This window comes from Ranitomeya imitator, chromosome 2 (assembly GCF_032444005.1).
Source record: "Ranitomeya imitator isolate aRanImi1 chromosome 2, aRanImi1.pri, whole genome shotgun sequence".
In the NCBI taxonomy this organism is placed as follows: Eukaryota; Metazoa; Chordata; class Amphibia; order Anura; family Dendrobatidae; genus Ranitomeya; species Ranitomeya imitator.
The window spans coordinates 748,748,567-748,766,919 of record NC_091283.1 but is presented as its reverse complement, the minus strand read 5'-3'; positions in this window follow the sequence as shown (position 1 = coordinate 748,766,919).

Here is an 18,353-nt window from a genome sequence, read left to right as displayed (position 1 = left end):
ACCCCCCACAAGTGACACCATTTTGGAAAGTAGACACCCTAAGGAACTTATCTAGATGTGTGGTGACCACTTTGACCCACCAATTGCTTCACAGAAGTTTATAATGCAGAGCCGTAAAAATAAAAAATCATATTTTTTCACAAAAATGATATTTTCGCCCCCAATTTTTTATTTTCCCAAGAGTAAGAGAAGAAATTGGACCTCAAAAATTGTTGTCCAATTTGTCCTGAGTATGCTGATACCCCATATATGGGTGTAAACCATTGTTTGGGCGTATGGCAGAGCTCGGAAGGGAAGGAGCGCCATTTTACTTTTCAATGCAAAATTGACTGGAATTGAGATGAGATGCCATGTTGCGTTTGGAGAGCCCCTGATGTGCCTAAACATTGAAATCCCCACAAGTGACACCATTTTGGAAAGTAGACCCCTTAAGGAACTTATCTAGAGGTGTGGTGAGCACTTTGACCCAACAAGTGCTTCACAGAAGTTTATAATGCAGAGCCGTAAAAATAAAAAATCATATTTTTTCACAAAAATGATCTTTTCGCCACCAATTTTTTATTTTCCCAAGGGTAAGAGAAGAAATTAGACCACAAAAGTTGTTGTGCAATTTGTCCTGAGTGCGACGATACCCCATATATGGGGGTAAACCACTTTTTGGGCGCATAGCAGAGCTCGGAAGGGAAGGAGCGCCATTTGACTTTTCAATGCAAAATTGACTGGAATTAAGATGGGACGCCATGTTGGTTTGGAGAGCCCCTGATGTGCCTAAACATTAAAACCCCCCACAACTGACACCATTTTGGAAACTAGACCCCCTAAGGAACTTATCTAGATGTGTTTTGAGAGCTTTGAACCTCCAAGTGTTTCACTACAGTTTATAACGCAGAGCCGTTAAAATAATTTTTTTTTTTTTTTCGCAAAAATTATTTTTTAACCCCCAGTTTTGTATTTTCACAAGGGTAACAGAATAAATTGGACCCCAAAAGTTGTTGTCCAATTTGTCCTGAGTACGCTGATACCCAATATGTGGGGGGGAACCACTGTTTGGGCGCATGGCAGAGCTCGGAAGGGAAGGAGCACCATTTAGAATGCAGACTTAGATGGATTGGTCTGCAGGAGTCACGTTGCATTTGCAGAGCCCCTGATGTACCCAAACAGTACAAACCCCCCACAAGTGACCCCATATTAGAAACTAGACCTCCCAATGAACTTATCTAGATGTGTTGTGAGAACTTTGAACCCCTAAGTGTTTCACTACAGTTTATAACGCAGTGCCGTGAAAATAAAAATTCTTTTTTTTTTCACAAAAATGATTTTTTAGCCCCCAGCTTTGTATTTTTACAAGGGTAAAAGAATAAATTGGACCCCAAAAGTTGTTGTCCAATTTCTCCTTAGTACACTGATACCCAATATGTGGGGGGGAACCACTGTTTGGGCGCATGGCAGAGCTCGGAAGGGAAGGAGCGCCATTTGGAATGCAGACTTAGATGGATTGGTCTGCAGGCGTCACGTTGCATTTGCAGAGCCCCTGATGTACCCAAACAGTACAAACCCCCCATAAGTGACCTCATATTGGAAACTAGACCTCCCACGGAACTTATCTAGATGTGTTGTGAAAACTTTGAACCCCCAAGTGTTTCACTACAGTTTACAACGCAGAGCCGTGAAAATAAAAAATCCTTTTTTTCCCACAAAAATTATTTTTAGCCCCCCAAATTTTTATTTTCCCAAGGATAACAAGAGAACTTGGACCCAAAAAGTTGTTGTCCAATTTGTCTCGAGTACGATGATACCCCATATGTTGGGGTAAACCCCTGTTTGGGGGCACAGGAGAGCTCGGAAGTGAAGGAGCACTGTTTTACTTTTTCAATGCAGAATTGGCTGGAATTGAGATCGGACGCCATGTCACGTTTGAAGAGCCCCTGATATGCCTGAACAGTGGAAACTCCCCAATTCTACCTGAAACCCTAATCCAAACGAACCCCTAACCCTAATCCCAACGGTAACCCTAACCACACACCTAACCCTGACACACCCCTAATTCTAATCCCAACCGTAAATGTAATCCAAACCCTAACCCTAACCCTAACCCTAACCCTAGCCTTAACCATAGCCCTAACCCTAGCCCTAACCCTAATGGGAAAATGGAAATAAATACATTTTTTAAAATTTTATTATTTTTCCCTAAGGCTAGGTTCACATTGCGTTAGGGCAATCCGTTTAGCGCTAGCGCTAGTGGATTGCGCTAACGCAATGTCTTTTTAGGTGGCGCGTTTAGTGGTTGCATTAATGTCCCCGCTCTGGAAGATCGGGGATCGGACCTCGGGCGCGCCGCGGATGCTGCAAGCAGCGTCCGAGGCGCGCCACAAAAGAACGGCACCTTGCTAGCGCGAGCCGAAAATTTCAAGCTCTAGCGATGCGTTACACCCGAAAATCACATTGCTGTCAATGGGTGCGCTAACGGACCCGTTGCACGGCGATAATTGCGACATTTTCGCCGTGCAACGCTGTCCGTTAGCGTTAACCCATTAACGCAATGTGAACCTAGCCTAACTAAGGGGGTGATGAAGGGGGTTTGATTTACTTTTATAGCGTTTTTGATATCGGATTTTTATGATTGGCAGCCGTCACACACTAAAAGACGCTTTTTATAGCAAAAAAGTTTTTGTGTCTCCACATTTTGAGACCTATAATTTTTCCATATTTTGGTCCACAGAGTCATGTGAGGTCTTGTTTTTTGCGGGACGAGTTGATGTTTTTATTGGTAACATTTTCGGACATGTGACAGTTTTTGATCGCTTTTTATTCCGATTTTTTGTGAGGCAGAAGGACCAAAAACCAGCTATTCATGAATTTCTTTTGGGGGAGGCGTTTATACCGTTCTACGTTTGGTAAAATTGATAAAGCAGTTTTATTCTTCGGGTCAGTACGATTACAGAGATATCTCATTTATATCATTTTTTTTATGTTTTGGCGCTTTTATACGATAAAAGCTATTTTATAGAAAAAAAATTATTTTGGCATTGCTTTATTCTAAGGACTATAACTTTTTTATTTTTTTGGTTATTATGCTATATGGCAGCTCGTTTTTTGCGGGACAAGATGACGTTTTCAGCGGTACCATGGTTATTTATATCCGTCTTTTTGATCACGTGTTATTCCACTTTTTGTTCAGCAGTATGATAATAAAGCGTTGTTTTTTGGCTCGTTTTTCTTTTTTTTCTTACGGTGTTCACTGAAGGGGTTAACTAGTGGGACAGTTTTATAGGTTGGGTCGTTACGGATGCGGCGATACTAAATATGTGTACTTTTATTGTTTTTTGTTTTTTTTAAGATAAAGAAATGTATTTATGGGAATAATATATATTTTTTTCTTCTTTATTTAGGAATTTTTTTTTTTTTTTTTTTTACACGTGTGGAAATTTTTTTTTTTACTCTTTCACTTTGCCCCAGGGGGGGACATCACAGATCACTGATCTGACAGTGTGCACAGCACTCTGTCAGATCGGTGATCTGACAAACAGCCGGGCAGGATTAGAGCTACAGCTGCAGCCTGCTCCTGACCCGGAAGTGCTCCCTGCAGGACTCGGATGCAGCCCCGCGGCCATTTTGGATCCGGGGACTGCAGGGAGAAGACGCTTGGTACACGGTGAGTACATCACTGTGTACCGATCTTCTCAGGGAAGCCCGCAGGGAGCCCCCTCCCTGCGCGATGCTTCCCTGCACCGCTGGCACACTGCGATCATCTTTGATCGCGGTGTGCCGAGGGTTAATGTGCCGGGAGCGGTCCGTGACCGCTCCTGGCATATAGTGCCGGATGTCAGCTGCGATAGGCAGCTGACACCCGGCCGCGATCGGCCGCGCTCCCCCCGTGAGTGCGGCCGATCGCTATGACGTACTATCCCGTCGGTGGGAATTAAGGCCCACCCCACCTCGACGGGATAGTACGTCATATGGGATTAAGGGGTTAACAGCTTCAAACACAACAGTCATAAGTAACAATGTTAAGAATACAATAATTAAAGCAACGACAAGACGAATAAGTGTCCTGTCATGGATAAAACTTCCCCATTCTTGCAGTTTCTAATGGTGAAACTTAAGCAATCACCTATCCTGTGGAGCCCATGGATCAGTGATAACTTGTTTTAACAATAGAACCTTTAACCCCTTTACCCCCAAGGGTGGTTTGCACGTTAATGACCGGGCCAATTTTTACAATTCTGACCACTGTCCATTTATGAGGTTATAACGCTGGCTTCAACTGATCCTGGTGATTCTGACATTGTTTTCTTGTGACATATTGTATTTCATGATAGTGGTAAAATTTCTTTGATATTACCTGCGTTTATTTGTGAAAAAAACGGAAATTTGGCGAAAATTTTGAAAATTTTGCAATTTTCCAAATTTGAATTTTTATGCAATTAAATCACAGAGATATGTCACACAAAATACTTAATAAGTAACATTTTCCACATGTCTACTTTACATCCGCACAATATTGGAACCAACATTTTTTTTTGTTAGGGAGTTATAAGGGTTAAGATTGACCAGCAATTTCTCATTTTTACAACACCATTTATTTAGGGACCACATCTCATTTGAAGTCATTTTGAGGGGTCTATATGATAGAAAATAAACAAGTGTGACACCATTCTAAAAACTGCAACCCTCAAGGTGCTCAAAACCACATTCAAGAAGTTTATTAACCCTTCAGGTGTTTCACAGGAATTTTTGGAATGTTTAAATAAACATAAACATTTAACTTTTTTTCACAAAAAATTTATTTCAGCTCCAATTTGTTTTATTTTACCAAGGGTAACAGGAGAAAATGGACCCCAAAAATTGTTTCACAATTTGTCCTGAGTAAGCCGATACCCCATATGTGGGGGTAAACCACTGTTTGGGCGCATGGCAGAGCTTAGAAACGAAGGAGCGCCATTTGACTTTTCATACCAAAATTGACTGGAATTGAGATGGGACGCTATGTTGCGTTTGGAGAGCCCCTGATGCGCCTAAACATTGAAACCCCCCACAAGTGACACCATTTTGGAAAGTAGACCCCCTATGGAACTTATCTAGATATGTGGTGAGCATTTTGACCCATTAAGTGATTCACAGAAGTTCATAATGCAGAGCCGTAAAAATAAAAAATCATATTTTTTTACAAAAATGATTTTTTCGCCCCAAATTTTTTTTCCCAATGGTACAAGAAGAAATTAGACCCCAAAAGTTGTTGTACAATTTGTCCAGAGTACGCTGATACCCCATATGTGGGGGTAAATTACTGTTTGGGCGCATAGGAGAGCTCGGAAGGGAAGGAGCGCCGTTTGACTTTTCAATGCAAAATTGACAGGAATTGAGATGGGACGCCATGTTGCGTTTGGAGAGCCACTGATGTGCCTAAACACTGAAACCCCCAACAAGTGACACCATTTTGGAAAGTAGACCCCCTAAGGAACTTTTCTAGATGTGTGTTGAGCACTTTGACCCACCAAGTGCTTTACAGAAGTTTATAATGCAGAGCTGTAAAAATAAAAAATCATATTTTTTCACAAAAATGATATTTTCACCCCCAATTTTTTATTTTCCCAAGGGTAAGAGAAGAAATTGGACCCCAAAAGTTGTACAATTTGTCCTGAGTACGCTGATACCCAATATGTGGGGGTAAACCACTGTTTGGGCGCATGGCAGAGCTCGGAAAGGAAGGAGCGCCATTTGACTTTTCAATGCAAAATTGACTGGAATTGAGATGGGACGCCATGTTGCGTTTAGAGAGCCACTGATGTGCCTAAACATTGAAACCTCCCACAAGTGACACGATTTTGGAAAATAGACCCCCTAAGGAACTCATCTAGATGTGTTGTGAGACCTTTGAACCCCCAAGTGTTTCACTACAGTTTATGTAGAAACACGTGTGCACAACCGTATGAGGTGCACGGGTAGGTTCCCAAACCGTAATCAGCAAATAATACAAAACCCGGGTTTTGTATTATTTGCTCACTACAGTTTATAGCGCAGAGCCGTGAAAATAAAAAATCTTGTTTTTTTCCACAAAAATTATTTTTTAGCCCCAGTTTTGTATTTTTCCAAGGGTAACAGGAGAATTTGGACCCCAAAAGTTGTTGTCCAATTTGTCCTGAGTACGCTAACACCCCACATGTGGGGGGAAACCACCATGTGAGCGCACGGCAGAGCTCGGAAGGGAAGGAGGGTCATTTGGAATGCAGACTTAGATGGATTAGTCTGCAGGCGTCACATTGCGTTTGCAGAGTGGCACGTTACTGGCGATACAGGACTGAAGGTCAGTGGCCGAAGCAGATGTATACAAGTGACCGGACTGTGGAAAGACCTTGGGAGATGCAATATATGGCAGTGGCCTTTCAATATATCCGCAGATGCAGGGACCAGCCCGAGCCAGGGCCGGCCTGGATCACACACGTGCACAAAGTCCGTATGAGCAGCAGGAGTTCAGGGTAGTAGCAGCAGAATATCAATAAGAAGCAGAGAGATGCCAGCAAGACACCTTCCAAACAGGAGCTCAGAGATTGCTTCACTCAGTTAGACTGAGCACACAAAATACTCAGCAACAGGAAGCTGCACAGGGCCAGGTATATATATCAGGTCCAATCAACCTCAATCAGGGTGGGGACAAATCAGCAGGGCAGGTGATGATCTCTATCCCAGATGAAGTTCATATGGTTTCAGGCCGAAGTCAAGCAAGTTCCAAATAGCTCATCAAGCAAAGGAACAGACTAGCAAACAAAGAGTCGCAGGTTCAAATCCTAACACTGAGCCCCTAATGTACCTAAACAGTAGAAACCCCCACAAGTGACCCCATATTGGAAACTAGACCCCCAAGGAAATTTTCTAGATGTGTTGTGAGAACTTTGAACCCCCAAGTGTTTCACTACAGTTTATAACGCAGAGCCATAAAAATAATAAAAAAAATTTTTTCCACAAAAATTATTTTTTAGCCCCCAGTTTTGTATTTTTTCAAGGGAAACAGGAGAAATTGGACCCCAAAAGTTGTTGTCCAATGCATCCTGATTACGCTGATACCCCACATGTGGGGGGGCAACCACTGTTTGAGTGCATGGCAGAGCTCGGAAGGGAAGGAGGGTCATTTGGAATGCAGACTTAAATGGATTAGTCTGCAGGCATCACATTGCGTTTGCAGAGCCCCTAATGTACCTAAACAGTAGAAACTTCCCACAAGTGACCCCATATTGTAAAGTAGACCCTCCAAGGAACTTATCTAGATGTGTTGTGAGAAGTGAGAACTTCTTACCCCCAAGTGTTCCACTACAGTTTATAACACAGAGCCGTGAAAATAAAAAATATATTTTTTTCCACAAAAATTATTTTTAAGCCCCCAGTTTTGTATTTTATCAAGGGTAACAGGAGAAATTGGACCCCAAAAGTTGTTCTCCAATGTGTCCTGAGTATGCTGATACCCCATATTTGGGGGAACCACCGTTTGAGCGCAAGGCAGAGCACGGAAGGGAAGGAGCATCATTTGGAATGCAGACTTAGATGGATTGGTCTGCAGGCGTCACATTGCGTTTGCAGAGCCCCTAATGTACCTAAACAGTAGAAAACCCCCACAAGTGACCCCATATTGGAAACTAGACCCCCAAAGGAACTTATCTAGATGTGTTGAGAACTTTGAACCCCCAAGTGTTTCACTACAGTTTATAATGCAGAGCCGTGAAAATAAAAAATCTTGTTTTTTTCCACAAAAATTATTTTTTAGCCCCCAGTTTTGAATTTTCCCAAGGGTAACAGGAGAAATTGGACCCCAAAAGTTGTTTCCAATGAGTCCTGAGTGCACTGATACCCCATATGTTGGGGTAAACCCCTGTTTGGGCGCACGGGAAAGCTCGGAAGGGAAGGAGCACTGTTTTACTTTTTCAATGCAGAATTGGCTAGAATTGAGATCGGACGCCAATCCACGTTTGGAGAGCCTCTGATGTGCCTAAACAGTGGAAACCCCCCAATTATAACTGAAACCCTAATCCAAACACATCCTTAACCCTAATCCCAACGGTAACCTTAACCACACCCCTAACCTTGACACACCCCTAACCCTAATCCCAACCCTATTCCCAACCGTAAATGTAATCCAAACCCTAACCCTAACTTTAGCCCCAAGCCTAACCCTAACTTTAGCCCCAAGCCTAACTGTAGCCTTAACCCTAGCCCCATCCCTAGCCCTAACCCTAACCTTAGCCCTAACCCTAGCACTAACCCTAATCCTAGCCCTAGCCCTAACCCTAGCCCTAACCCTAACCCTAGCCCTAGCCCTAACCTAAGCCCTAACCCTAATGGGAAAATGGAAATAAATACATTTTTTTATTTTTTTTTTATTTTTCCCTAACTAAGGGGTGATGAAGGGGGGTTTCATTTACTTTTATAGTGGGTTTTTTTATCGGATTTTTATGATTGGCAGCCTTCACACACTGAAAGATGCTTTTTATTGCAAAAAATATTTTTTGCGTTACCACATTTTGCGAGCTATAATTTTTCCATATTTTAGTCCACAGAGGCATGTAAGGTCTTGTTTTTTGCGGGACGAGTTGACATTTTTATTGGTAACATTTTCGGGCATGTGACATTTTTTGATCGCTTTTTATTCCGATTTTTGTGAGGCAGAATGACCAAAAACCAGCTAATCATGAATTTCTTTTGGGAGAGGCGTTTATACCGTTCCGTGTTTGGTAAAATGGATAAAGCAGTTTTATTCTTCGGGTCAGTACGATTAGAGCGATATCTCATTTATATTTTTTTATGTTTTGGCACTTTTATACGATAAAAGCTATTTTATAGAAAAAATAATTATTTTTGCATCGCTTTATTCTGAGGACTATAACTTTTTTATTTTTTTTGCTGGTGATGCTGTATGATGGCTCGTTTTTTTGCGGGACAAGAGGACATTTTCAGCAGTACCATGGTTATTTATATCGGTCTTTTTGATTGAGTGTTATTCCACTTTTTGTTTGGTGGCATGATAATAAAGCGTTGTTTTTTGCCTAATTTTTTATTTTATTTTTTACGGTATTCGCTAAAGGGATTAGCTAGCAGGACAGTTTTATAGGTCGAGTCGCTACGGATGCGGCGATACTAAATATGTGTACTTTTATTGTTTTTTTTATTTAGATAAAGAAATGTATTTATAGGAACAATATATATATATATATATTTTTTAGGAATATTTTTAAATTTCTTTTACACATGTGAATATATATTTTTTTACTCTATAACAGTGCCCCGGGAGGGGGGCATCATGTTAAAGTGTAAGATCGCTGATCTGACACTTTGCTGTGCACTGTGTCAGATCAGCGATCTGACATGCACAGCAGAGAGGCTTCCCGACGCCTGATCTGAGCAGGCGCTGTGAAGCCACCTCCCTGCAGGACCCGGATGCCGTGGCCATTTTGGATCCAGGCCTGCTGCAGGGAGGAAGGAGGTAGGAGACCCTCGGAGCAATGCGATCACATCACGTTACTCCTGGGGTCTCAGGGAAGCACTCAGGGAGCCCCCTCCCTGCGCGATGTTTGATCGCAGTGTGTCGGGGGTTAATGTGCCGGGGCGGTCCGTGACCACTCCTGGCACATAGTTCTGGATGGCAGCTGCGATAGTCAGCTGACATCCGGCCGCGATCGGCCGCGCTCTCCCCGTGTGCACGGTCGATCGCATATGACGTACTATCCTGTCGGTGGTCATACGGGCCCACCCCACCTCGACAGGGTAGTATGTCAGATGTCAAAAAGGGGTTAATGTAAAATACCATAATTGTATATCCCAGTTATAGGGGCACACAGTACATCTGCAGCAGCCGCCTGTGTTTTACAATCGATGCTCCAATATAATGGGGATAACAACATACAGATATTTGCACATAGCTGTAGAGTGGACCGCTTTTTGATAACTCTGCTGGCTGTGGTTTTGTGGGCCATCCACCAGGCCCTGCCCCACAAGTGGAAGAGATTGAGTGCACTGATGGCAAACCACTTCTTCTGTTTGCTAATCCTAGCCCTAGCCCTAACCCTAGCCCTAACCCTAACCCTAGCCCTAGCCCTAACCCTAACCTTAGCCCTAACCCTAATGGGAAAATGGAAATAAATACATTTTTTTATTTTTTTTTATTTTTCCCTAACTAAGGGGTGATGAAGGGGGGTTTCATTTACTTTTATAGTGGGTTTTTTATCGGATTTTTATGATTGGCAGCCTTCACACACTGAAAGATGCTTTTTATTGCAAAAAATATTTTGCTACTGGGCCTGAAGCAAAAGTGTTTTGGTGCATGTCCTTCCACCACCTAGGATTGCTGGAGGTTTCTCTGTCCATGTTGCCTCCTACTACTCTGCTTCCTCTACCTCCTCTGTGGAGCAACAACAACAGGCTGTTCTGAAACTCATCTGTTGGGGTAAAAATCCCACACCACGCAGGAGTATCGACGTAGATGTCATAATGGTTGCCATGGCAACGATGATGTCATAAAGGTTGCCTCGACCAATCAGCGACGGGCACAGTCTGCCGCGAATTCTGGAATCATCATTTTCCATATACTATGGGGACATGCATATTCTAGAATACCTGATGCGTTAGAATCGGGCCACAGTCTAGTTACTAATAATAATCTTTTTATTTACATAACGTCAACATATTCCGCAGCACTTTACAGTTTTTTCATACATTATCATCACTGTCCCCAATGGGGCTAACCATCTAGATTCCTTATCAGTATGTCTTTGGAGTGTGAGAGGGAACCGGAGAACCTGGAGAAAACCCATATAAACACGGGGAGAACATACAAACTTTTTGCAGATGTTGTCCTTGGTGGGATTTGAACCCAGTACTCCAGTGCTGCAAGGCTGCAGTGCTAACCACTGAGCCACCATGCTGCCCAGATTGGGTTATTCTGCAGATCATCACTATTGACTCCCCCTTTTTTAGCTGGGCATTTCATCATTACACCTTTCCACGGTAGGAGCCTGAACAATCGTACCTGTATCCTGATCTGCCCTTATCTACATTGGGGTCGCTGATACAAAGTTAGATTTTAATGCTTGAGATAGGATAGGACCATTCTGATTGGGTACACCTTATCGTGGTGCGGTGGCTTTTACCCTTTTTAAAAAAAATAAAAACAGTGTTAACTAAGTACCTTACATTATTTACATGTACTATTACTATTTGTTTACTACAGTGTATTTGTTCATTTTGTTTTTTTATTAGATTTTATTAGTCAGTGTTCTGTCTGAATTTTACTTCAATAGCTCACATCCGTATAATACACTCATATGAACGAGCCCTCAAAAGAAACCTGTCACATTAGATAATCTGCAGATATCAGGTTAATCTACAGGTTAATAGCATTATAGAGGCATGCAGCAGAGAGAAAATGACCGTCAATAAAGTTAAAGTCGCAAATGATGTGGATATTTTTTGGGGCGGTGGATTTAGAAAAGAAAAACATGAGATGGAAAGAAACAGAGTCAGTTTGGGAATCCATTATTTTCAATGAGGTTCGGGCTCTGGGAGAAAAGAAATTTGGGTACTGTTCTGATCCTCAATCCAAACTTTCTAAAAAGTTCGGGTCAGGTAACAGAACCCAAACTTCTACCGGTCCCTACAACTAACAAAGGCAAACACTGAAACGTGCGTCGGGGTGGAGGCTTCAAATTTGAAGTCTCTTCTGTACAGGTACATACTCATCTGACTTTTCTTTTTACATAAAACATTTACCTGTATGGAGCAATTGATTCCACATGGATCTATCCACTTCAGCACCTTGGTATATCAGCTCATACACAACCATATGCTTTGTTAAGTTTCCATGGGACAGTATTGCAGCATTACTACATATATATATATATCTATATATATAATTGTCTAAGGGTCTGTCTGTCTGTCTGTCCTGGAAATCCCGGCTCTCTGATTGGTCGAGGCCGCCAGGCCTCGACCAATCAGAGACCGGCACAGCATCGACGTAGAAATTCCGCGTCTCTGATTGGTCGAGGCCTGGCGGCCTCGACCAATCAGCGACGGGCACAGTGTGCCGCGAATTCTGGAATCATCATTGTCCATATACTACGGGGACATGCATATTCTAGAATACCCGATGCGTTAGAATCGGGCCACAATCTAGTATATATATAATTGTCTAAGGGTTTTTCCGTCTGTCTGTCTTTCTGTCTGTCTGTCTGTCTTTCTGTCTGTCTGTCTGTCTGTCCTGGAAATCCCGCATCTCTGATTGGTCGAGGTCGCCAGGCCTCGGCCAATCAGCGACGGGCACAGCGACGATGATGTCATAAAGGACGTAGAAATCCCACGTTTCTGATTCAGCGACAGGCACAGTATCGACGTAGATGTCATAATGGTTGCCATGGCGATGATGATGTCATAAAGGTTGCCTCGACCAATCAGCGACGGGCACAGTCTGCCGCGAATTCTGGAATCATCATTGTCCATATACTACGGGGACATGCATATTCTAGAATACTCGATGCGTTAGAATCGGGCCACAATCTAGTATCTATATATATATATCTATATATATAATTGTCTAAGGGTTTTTCCGTCTGTCTGTCTGTCCTGGAAATCCCGCGTCTCTGATTGGTCGAGGCCGCCAGGCACAGCAACGATGATGTCATAAAGGACATAGACATCCCGCGTCTCTGATTGGTCGAGGCCACCAGGCCTCGACCAATCAGCAACGGGCACAGCGACGATGATGTCATAAAGGACGTAGAAATCCCACGTTTCTGATTCAGTGACGGGCACAGTATCGACGTTGATGTCATAATGGTTGCCATGGCGACGATGATGTCATAAAGGTTGCCTCGACCAATCAGCGACGGGCACAGTCTGCCGCGAATTCTGGAATCATCATTGTCCATATACTACGGGGACATGCATATTCTAGAATACCCGATGCGTTAGAATCGGGCCACAATCTAGTCTATATATATATTAAGAAAAAAGGAGCGCACTCAGCTATCTTAGGTTGGTGCTGGCTGTACTTGGGAAAAACCCAACAACAAGTCCAATATAGAAAAATCAGCCACACTCTTATGGTATATCTTTGCAAAATGTGATGTATTTATTCACATGTGTTGAGACAAAATTTTCATATATATACACACACAGCAGGGAGTATAAACGAAGTAGTAACGTTTCTTTCTCAAACTGCGTTTTCTAGATAGTGTGAAAAATAAGAAGTGTGGTCCCTTTAAGGGCTCCTATTGTTGTGGTGTCAGGTCTTCCTGCTTCTGTGGGCGTGCTTATAAAGCTCTTTTGTCTTGTCCATGTTGTAGAGGTTTGAATCTGTGGACATGAGTCTATTATAAAGGTGATTATGTAAGACAGCTGTCTTTAATGCAATGAGTTGATTAGGAGCATGTAACTGGTCTCTTGGAGCCAGAATTCTTAATGGTTGGTAGGGGATCAAATACTTATTTCTCACTGCGAAATGCAAATACATTTACCGTATATACTCGAGTATAAGCCGAGATTTTCAGCCCAAATTTTTGGGCTGAAAGTGCCCCCCTCGGCTTATACTCGAGTCACGGTAGCGGTGGGGTCGGCGGGTGAGGGGGTGAGGGCGCTGGGGTATACTTACCTAGTCCCAGCGATCCTCGCGCTGTCCCTGCTGTCCCACGGGCTTCGGCGCTGCAGTTTCTTCCTCTCTTCAGCGGTCACGTGGGACCGCTCATTACAGAAATGAATAAGCGGCTCCACCTCCCATAGGGGCGGAGCCGCTTATTCATTTCTCTAATCAGCGGTGCCGGTGACCGCTGATAGAGAAAGAAGCTGCGGCACCGAAGACAGGAGGGGACAGCGCGAGGATCGCCAGGACTAGGTGAGTATGTTATATTCACCTGTCCGCGTTCCAGCCGCCGGGCGTCGCTCCATCTTCCCGGCCGGCGCCTCCATCTTCCCGGCGTCTCTGCTCTCTGACTGTTCAGGCAGAGGGCGCGATGACGCATACAGTGTGCGCGGCGCCCTCTGCCTGATCAGTCAGAGCAGAGACGCCGGGAAGATGGAGGCGCCGGAACGAGACGCCGGGAGCTGCAATCAAGGGAGGTGAGTATGTGTTTTTTTTTCTTTATTGCGGCAGCGGCGGCACAAATTTATGTGGAACATCTATGGGGCACAGTGAACGGTGCAGAGCACCGTATATGGCACAGCACAGCTATGGGGCACAATGAACGGTGCAGAGCACCGTATATGGCACAGCACAGCTATGGGGCACAATGAACGGTGCAGAGCACCGTATATGGCACAGCACAGCTATGGGGCACAGTGAACGGTGCAGAGCACCGTATATGGCACAGCACAGCTATGGGGCACAGTGAACGGTGCAGAGCACCGTATATGGCACAGCACAGCTATGGGGCACAGTGAACGGTGCAGAGCACCGTATATGGCACAGCACAGCTATGGGGCACAGTGAACGGTGCAGAGCACCGTATATGGCACAGCACAGCTATGGGGCACAGTGAACGGTGCAGAGCACCGTATATGGCACAGCACAGCTATGGGGCACAGTGAACGGTGCAGAGCACCGTATATGGCACATCTATGGGGCACAGTGAACGGTGCAGAGCACCGTATATGGCACAGCACAGCTATGGGGCACAGTGAACGGTGCAGAGCACCGTATATGGCACAGCACAGCTATGTATGGGGCACAGTGAACGGTGCAGAGCACCGTATATGGCACAGCACAGCTATGGGGCACAGTGAACGGTGCAGAGCACCGTATATGGCACAGCTATGGGGCACAGTGAACGGTGCAGAGCACCGTATATGGCACATCTATGGGGCACAATGAACGGTGCAGAGCACCGTATATGGCACAGCTAGGGGGCACAATGAACGGTGCAGAGCACTATATGGTTCACACCTATGGGGAAATATGAACGGTGCAGAGCACTATATGGCACAGCTATGGGGAAATAATGATCTATTTTTATTTTTGAAATTCACCGGTAAATGCTGCATTTCCACCCTAGGCTTATACTCGAGTCAATAAGTTTTCCCAGTTTTTTGTGGCAAAATTAGGGGGGTCGGCTTATACTCGGGTCGGCTTATACTCGAGTATATACGGTATATAATTTAAACAATGTGATTTTCTGGATTGTCTTTTTGATATTCTATCTCTCAATGTTAAAAATAACCTACCCTTACATTTATAGACTGTTAATGACTTTGTCAGTGGGCAAACTTACAAAATTAGCAAGGGATCAAATAATTATTTCCCCACTGTATATAAATTCTCATATATTTATATATAATGTAATGATGTAATGTTTTTAGAATATTCACATTGTTTTTATTCTGATGTGCACCTGCTTTCATCTTGTTACATTTTTCCTGCACACCAACTGTTAGTCCAATAAAGTTTCGATATCTTTTCACCTTACTTACCTTTGGGCTTCACTTTGGTTCTCTTCTTTTTGATGTCTATTGAATGCTGTGTCTGAGCTGCTGATAAAGTTGTAGGTGCTGCGACAGACCGAGTATTTTCTTTTAATATATTGGTGAAAGAAAAGTGTATGGTTATCCCTTTATGACAAACACTTTTCCCTGTGGAGGTAAGAGGCGTATTAAAGAGCATGAGAATATACAGGGTGGGCTATTTATATAGATAAATATAAATAAAATGGGAATAGTTGGTGATATCAAATTCCTCTTTGTGGCACATTAGTATATGGGAGGGGGAAAACTTTTCAAGATGGGTGATGACCATGGCAGCCATTTTGAAGTCGGCCATTTTGGATCCAACTTTATTTTTTTCAACGGGAAGAGGGTAATGTGACACATCACACTTAGGCTACGTTCACACTAGCGTTGTGTGCCGCTGCGTCGGCGACGCGACGCACAACGCACCGAAAAACGCGTGCAAACGCACGCAAAAACGCTGCCTTTTTCGACGCGTGCGTCGTTTTTTGACGAAAATCGGACGCAAGAAAAATGCAACTTGTTGCGTTTTCTTGGTCCGACGCTAGCGTCAAAAAAGGCGCACGTGTCGGAAAACGCAACAAGCAAAAATGCATGCGTCCCCCATGTTAAACATAGGGGCGCATGACGCGTGCGTCGCCGCTGCGTCGCCCGACGCTAGCGCGACGCACACTAGCCGAACGCTAGTGTGAACGTAGCCTTATTGAGAATTTCACAAGAAAAACAATGGTGTGCTTGGTTTTAACATAACTTTATTTTTCATGAGTTATTTACAAGTTTATGACCACATATAAAATATTTTCAAAGTGCTGCCCATTGTGTTGGATTGTCAATGCTACCCTCTTCTCCCACTCTTCACACACTGGTATCAACACCGCAGAAGAAATGCTATCACATGCTTCTAGTGTCCGTTATTTCAGATGCTGCACATCGCGTATCTTCACAGCACAGACAATTGCCTTCAGATGACTCCAAAGATAAAAGTCTAAGGGGGTCAGATTGGGAGACCTTGATGGCCATTCAATTGGCCCATGCTGACCAATACAGTTTCCAGGAAACTGTTCATGTAGGAATGCTCGGACCTGACACTAAAGATGGTGCACCGACTTCAAAATGGCCGCCATGGTCACGACCCATCTTGAAAAGTTCCCCTCTCCCATATACTAATGTGTCACAAACAGGAAGTTAATATCACCAACCATTCCCATTTTATTTAGGTGTATCCATATAAATGGCCCACCCTGTATATACAAGTATTGTCATTCTGATGAAACATGTCAAAAGAGAATATTATTTATTTTACTCACATATATACCACCATTAATTACGCCACACTTTACAGAATTTATTGGCACTGTCCCCATTGAGGCTCACAATCTAAATTCCCTATCAGTATATCTTTGTATTGTGGGAGGAAACCCACACAAACATGGAGAAAACATATATAAACCCCTTGCAGATGTTGTCCTTGGTGAGATTTGAACCCAGAACTCCAGCACTGCAAGGCTGTATCGCTAACCACTTGCAAAGCTACTGTACCAAAAAAAAGTGTGTTGACTAGTGATAAGCGCATGTGCTTGTTACTCGAGTATGTCTAGGGATTTTAGGCATGCGCTGAGTATTGTGTGTGCTCGAGTGACATGATCGAGTTCCCACGGTCGACAAACACAGGCAATCTCTCACTAACAGCCACAAAACATGTGGCTGTGGGGACTCGAACATGTCACTCGAGCACCCCCGATATTCGATGCATACCCAAGCTCCCTTGGCAAACTCAAGTAATGAGCACTTGCGCTCATCACTAATGTTTACTAGGGTTGAGCGACCTTTACTTTTATAGGATCGGGTCGGGTTTCACGAAACCCGACTTTTTCAAAAGTCGGGTCGAGTGAAATCGGCCAATCCTATAAAAAAGTCGGGGTCGGGGTCGGCCGAAACCCGAAACCCAATGCAGTGCATTGGGTTTCCATGGTTCCCAGGGTCTGAAGGAGCGGAAAATCTCCTTCAGGCCCTGCGATCCATATTTTAGTGTAAAATAAAGAATTAAAATAAAAAATATCGCAATACTTACCCTCTGACGCGCCCTGGTACTAACCGGGAACCTTCCTCCTTCGAATCAGCGCTTCCAGGACCTTGCGGTGACGTCGCGGTGACGTCGCGGTTTGTGATTGGTCGCGTGGCCGCCCATGTGACCGCTCGCGCGACCAATCAGAAGCTGTGACGTCACCGCGACGTCACCGAAGGTCCTGCAAGCGCTGATTCTTAGGAAGGAAGGCTGTCGGAAAGAAGCAGGGCGCGTCCGAGGGTGAGTATATTCCTATTAGGTATATACTCACCCTCGGACGCGCCCTGCTTCTTTCCGACAGCCTTCCTTCCTAAGAATCAGCGCTTGAAGGACCTTCGGTGACGTCACGGCTTCTGATTGGTCGCGCGAGCGGTCACATGGGCGGCCGCGCGACCAATCACAAGCCACGACGTCACCGCAACGTCACCGCAAGGTCCTGGAAGCTCTGATTCGAAGGAGGAAGGTTCCTGGTTAGTACCAGGGAACGTCAGAGGGTAAGTATTGCGATATTTTTTATTTTAATTCTTTATTTTACACTTAAATCTGAATTCCGATACCAATTCCCGATATCTTAAACATATCGGGAATCAGTATTGGAATTCCGATTCCAGATTCAAAAGATCGCCGACTTCATGGCCGACCCCACACAGGGGTCGGGTCGGGTTTCATGAAACCCGACCTTGCCAAAAGTCGTCGACTTTTGAAAATTTTCGGCCCGTTTCGCTCAACCCTAATGTTTACCACTCTGGTTGAAAGTCTCCCATTTTCAGTATTTAAAAAATTTTAATTGACTTACAAGTGATGGGAAATCTGTGAA